Below are 5,942 nucleotides of genomic sequence, written 5' to 3' on the forward strand. Positions count from 1 at the left end.
ACCGCTCCTCCCCGCCTGTCGTCATCATGCACGTTGCGGACATCGCTAGGTCGCGGCCAGCGCTAGGTCGCGGCCGGCGCTACTTTTAGGGGACTACTTTGTTTTTAAAGTTTAATTTTTTAATTTACGTTTTTTATTTTATTTTATGCAGCCTATGTCCATCTACACACCCTGAGGATTTCAACAATGTATTGGGTGTGTGGATTGGCGCTGTGGTTCCCGAGTTTACCTTGCCAAAAGGTTTCTGTTCTCTCTTTATAATAGTAGTATAGATATATATATATATATATATATATATATCACAGTGGCAGTCCCCACTAGACAGATATAGTTCGGTCAATGTTTTCATAGGAAATGCATTTTTGGGACAAATATCCACAAAACTTCCCAGAAAGGTGTTACTTTTAGGTAGTTTGCGCATGGAAAGTTATGGGGTGATCCGTCAACTGGGGGCAGAGAAAAAGGGGTACCCCAAAACGCAAAATCACCATGCATTTTGCATAGACTTCTTTAGGCAGGGCTCCAGCAAAAACTGCTGAACGGAATGACTCCAAAATTGTCAGGAAGGTAGATCTTGGGCCGCAGGTTGTGCTTTTTGTGATTTGGTGTAAATCCGCTCAGTAATTCTAGAAAATGAAGGTTAAAAATATTTCTCTATCTGGACGGTTGGGTTCGATGGACTGTTGCGAGGGTCCCTCAAACCCAATTAAAAAAAAATAGCATTCTGATTGGCCCAGGGAGCTTTTTTTTCCTTTGGGGCATCTAGCTCCCACAGGATCCAGACTCCTGTGGTAGCGAGCTCCTGCATGTTCAAGAAAAAAAAATGGCAGGTGGGGCCATAATCTTCAATTAAAGCCCCCTGGGAGTTCACCCGTGAGTCTGCATTGTTTATTTAAGGGAAGGGGGACATGGCCCCCCTCCCAGATCTATTAATGACCCCAGGGAACCCACCCAGAGGCTAAAATATTTCAAAAAGGGGAGGTGGGCATGCGGCTCCCCACCCCAAGTCTTCAAAAGGCCATGGGGACCCCTGCCCCCAGAGCCGCTATTAACATGTTAAGGGGAGGGGCTGCGTGGCCACGTTCCTGAGCATTCTTTGGTCCTGGGGGCCCATCCCTGGGGCCAACTTACTTGTGTCTTGGGAAGCCCACCCAAAGGACACAGCTGTTTCCTTTGCCCGCACCAACTTGTGTTTGCTCCCGCCTGGCAAAAGAATTTTCAAAATTCAAATCGTATAGAAAACATACAGTCTGCTCCCAGCGGGCAGGAGCTTTAAAATTACTCGAGCCAGCTGAGAGCAGACTTGTGATCTGCTTTTCTACTCGCACTGATGTGGGCAGGGAAACAGATCAAGAGATTGCTCCCAACAGAAAGGAGCAGCTTAAATCGCTGCTCCCTGCGAGCGGGAGCAATGCCAGCTTCTGCAGCATGTGGGAAACAGGCTGGGGCTGCCGGAGCCCAGGAGCTCTCCATGGGGCCCCTAAGGAGTGTATGGTGGGCCCTGGGGTTGGGGTCCCCCGGCCAAAACATGTTCAGGGGCTGCACATCTGCCCTCCCCTTTAAAAAACAAACACGGCCCTGAGGTAAGGGGTCCCAAGGGATCTTTTAAGACTTGGAGAGGGAGGGCACATGTCCCCTCCCCTTAATTATCTCATTGGGTCATGGCATGTGGGGAAACTGAGGCCAAAATAGGCTCCGGGAGCCTGGGGAATGGGATACCCAGGGCCTAATGAGGCTCAAGGAAGGGGGCAGTGGCCTCTCTACCCTTGAAAATACATAGGGCCCTGGGAGATGGGGTTCCCGGGGCATAATGAGGTTTTGGGAGGGAGGCCACATCCCCCCTCCCCCTTAAAAAAAAAAACAGTTCTGAGGGATGGGATCCCCAGAGCCTAATAAACTTGAGGAGAGGGGCCACTTGGTCCCCCTCCCCTTTAAAAAACATAAGGCTCTGGGGCATGGGGTCCCGAATGCCTAATGATGCCTAATGAGGCTCGGGGAGGGAGCCATGTGACTCTTCTCCTTTTTAAAAAACACATAAGACCCTGTAGGAAGTTTGCTGCAGGGTCTGGGCGGGGTAGGCTTTACGTATGGTAGTAAACTGTTATGTTAGAAGTCCCTAGAAATGCACTGAAAAAAACAAGGTTAAAGTAACATTTTAGTTAGGTGTGATAAAAAGATCTGCTTTTGTTTAAAAGAAAACCCTTTGAAATTCACTGACAAAAACAAAGGGTAAAGTAATGTTATAGTTAGGTGAATATGTATGTGACAACATTAACGTTTTGAACTAAAAAAGCCACAGAAATTCACCAGTTATAGATAACAGAGCTAACTATAACTTGTGCCCCCGCCATACCCTGCTTATGACCTGACATATTACATCACTCATTACATGTTGTATGGCATCATTTATGACCTCACTGATGACTTCATCCAAGCTTCTCTTGTACACATTTCTCTATAAAAAAAGGTACAACATTAGAGCTATGGAAGTAAGTGTAAAGTAGCTCAGAATAATATGATGCTTCATTACTGCTTTCATACATACATCCCCCATAGGTAAAGCAAGCTTTTGTTATCTGGAACAATGACCTTTTACCATACACTTCACGGGTAGCTAAGTACATGTTGACTATGAATCACAGATGAAAGGAAAACATATTCTGCACATGGTGTTCAGTCTGTATACAACTGTGCAGGGAAAACCAAGTTCCTACGGTAAACATCCTTTACAACGCAACTTTTACCACGCAGTGCCTTTATGACGCAACTTTTACAACGCAAACCATTACAACGCATTGCGCTGGGGGGCGCTCTAGGATAGGGAATAGGTTTAATGTACTATCCAACACCTTCCCTACTATCCACAGGGACTGGAGTTGGAATAGTAAATTAAACTATTCACTATCCAGCACCTAAAAGCACTATGCGTTGTAATGGTATGCGTTGTAAAACTTGCGATGTAAAGGTAGGCATTGTAAAAGTATGCGTTGTAACGTCATACATCCAGTTCCTCCAGATTCTTAAGCCCTTTTATATAACTAATGCTCTACTACAGACAGGCTTTACCTGTATTAAACCCCTGACAGTCACTGAACCTTCACTGAGAAATTAAGTGGATGTGAGCTGAAAAGTGGGTACTGTTGACACTGTTTACTCTACGGCATGGGTACTCGCCAACGTTTCCCCCGGGGGCCACAAAGTACTGTCTCTGTCACGATCTGTCTCCACAGGATCAGGGCGATGCTCAAGGGGGTCCACCTCCTGACTGCCCGAAACTCTGACAACCAAGTACACAGAGCCTCTAGGAAATCAGGCGAGGGAAAGGTAAGGGAAGGGGCTGGAACGGAAGGGACCACTGAAACGAGAAGAAAGAAAGACACAACGTTATAGCACAAATCACTGGCTACTCTCATATAATTCTCGCTAGTGGAACACCTACCCCAGTTACTTCACTGGATGCAACCCCCTCTCTTGAAAGGAAAGATAGATACGTCTCTATCCTTATACCTAATGATCAGAAACACACAAACAATATTATTCCTGGTCGATGCATATGGAATCCAGTAAATCACCACAAACGCACCATACGTACCATTCCCTCTTCCTTTTAACAACCAAAAGTAATCCCTTCTCCAGTAACCGATTATTGAAGGAAAAAAGTATAAAACAAGAGAGTTCCGCTGTCAGTAAGGAACCCAAGGGTGACTGACAACACAGAAAGTTCCAATGTACCAATGTCCCAAAACAAACAAAGTCAGAATGCCCGTAACCAGTACAAGCAAATGTTCCCAGCAATAGTTCCAGAATACTGATTAGAAGCAGATCAGCAAATGTACTGTATACAGTGTTACTTATCTCTTTCACCGGGAGACTTGGAAAGGAAAAAGAAGCCGCCCGCTTCAGAGAAGAAGAGGCAACGTCTCAGCCGAGAACGTGTGCAGGCATGGGCCGCCGCATCCGCTGACGGAGATTCCAAAGCAGGGATCCTTCTTGAAGAAAGGCAGCCGCCCTTCTTCCGTGTAAAGAAACTGAGCGTCTCAGCCGAGAACGCTCACTGGCAATGTCCGCCGCAGCCGCAGACGGACAATAACTCCGGAGTAAAGCAGAACCCGAGAGAGAGCAGCCGCCCTCTCCGAGCACACACCTCCAGCGCCTCAGCCGAGGACGCTCACAGGCGATGTCCGCCGCAGCCGCTGACGGAAAGGAGCTCCGGAAATGTTCAGAAACAGAGAGAGAGCAGCCGCCCTCTCCGAGCATAAACGTACAGCGCCTCAGCCGAGGACGCCAACCAGGGAGAATCCAAGGAGAACAACGAAACAACAAGGCAATCAGGAACTGATCCTAAGGGAATCACGTACAACTAACGTCTGCATCCCAGACGCCTATATACCGATGACTCCTCCTACTCCACAGCCTCCTGGGAGTTGTAGTCCGTAGGCGCATCCTGGCAAACCATGACAGTATGCCCACCTCCCAAGCGCCTCCCAGCACCAGGCTTGCCCGGACACCGGGCATGGAAACAGCGCACAGCACGCGGGGCATGGACACCCGAGCTCGGTTCCCACGAATCGTCCTCCGCCGTGTAGCCCTTCCACGACACCAGGTACCAGAGCTTCCCCCGCCGATAGCGGGAATCGAGGATCTTACGCACTTCGTACTCCAACTGCCCATCCCGCCGCACCGGAGGCACCACCTTACGACGCGCAGACAGCGCTGGCTTCAGAAGGCTGCAGTGGAACACCGGGTGTATACGCAACGAGGCTGGAAGCTTCAACCTGTAGGCCACGGGATTGACCTGGCGCACCACTTCATAAGGACCGATGAACCGCGGATGGAAGATGCTGTGGAAACGGAAACGAATGTTCTTGGTGGACAGCCAGACTCTGTCGCCTACTCGATACAGTGGTCCCACTCGCCGATGTTTATCCTCCCATCTCTTATAGGTAGACTTGGCCTTCTCCAGTTGAGCATGGACCTTTCGATGCATCAGCAGAAGAGCCTTCACCTGACCCAATACCGTAGGATGATTCGCCACCTCACTAGGAATAGTCAATGGCAGGGTGTCAGCATGGTAACCGGTATTGGCCTGAAATGGCGAAACTCCTGTCGAACTGTGCCAAGTGTTGTTATACGACAGTTCTGCCAACCATAACAACGACACCCACGAGTCAGCAGCTTCCTCCGCATAGCAGCGAAGGTACTTCTTCAGAGTCTGATTTAGTCTCTCCGTCTGACCATCAGACTGTGGATGAAAACTTGTTGACAACGCTTCCTTGATATGTAACGCCTTGCACCACATGTGCCAAAACCGGGCCACAAACTGCGGACCCCTATCTGACACTATGATCTTCGGAATGCCGTGTAACCTCACGACCTGCGTCAAGATGAGTTGCGCTGTTTGAGCAGCCGTAGGCAGATTCCTACATGGAATAAAGTGTCCCATCTTCGTGAAACTGTCTATCACCACCAATATCGCGTTGCTGCCCTTGTCCATAGGTAACCCAACAACAAAATCCATGCTTATGACCTGCCAAGGGCGTGAAGGCGTAGGAAGAGGCATCAGCAACCCCTTGCTCTTGGCCTGTTCATTCTTCGCCCGGGCACACGTTTCACATCGGTCCACCCAGTTCCTCACATCCTTATTCATGCCTTCCCACCAGAACTGTCGTTGCAGGGCGTAGATAGTCTTTTGCTGCCCTGGATGACCAGCCACCATTGCACTGTGACACCAGTTGAACGCCAACAACCTCAAGGCAAGGGTGGGGAGAAACAACCGGTTCTGATAAAGCGGAATGCCATGTTGCAAGGATCGGTGCGAATCCGCCTTAGCCCACTCCTCCCATTGCAACGGAGACCGATTCTTGGACACTTCCTCCAAAAACGTATCAACAGTACTGGCACACACGACCTTCTCAGGAGGCAGTATGGATCTAGGTTCAGCC

The sequence above is a fragment of the Lissotriton helveticus genome, chromosome 12, assembly GCF_964261635.1.
Source record: "Lissotriton helveticus chromosome 12, aLisHel1.1, whole genome shotgun sequence".
In the NCBI taxonomy this organism is placed as follows: domain Eukaryota; kingdom Metazoa; phylum Chordata; class Amphibia; order Caudata; family Salamandridae; genus Lissotriton; species Lissotriton helveticus.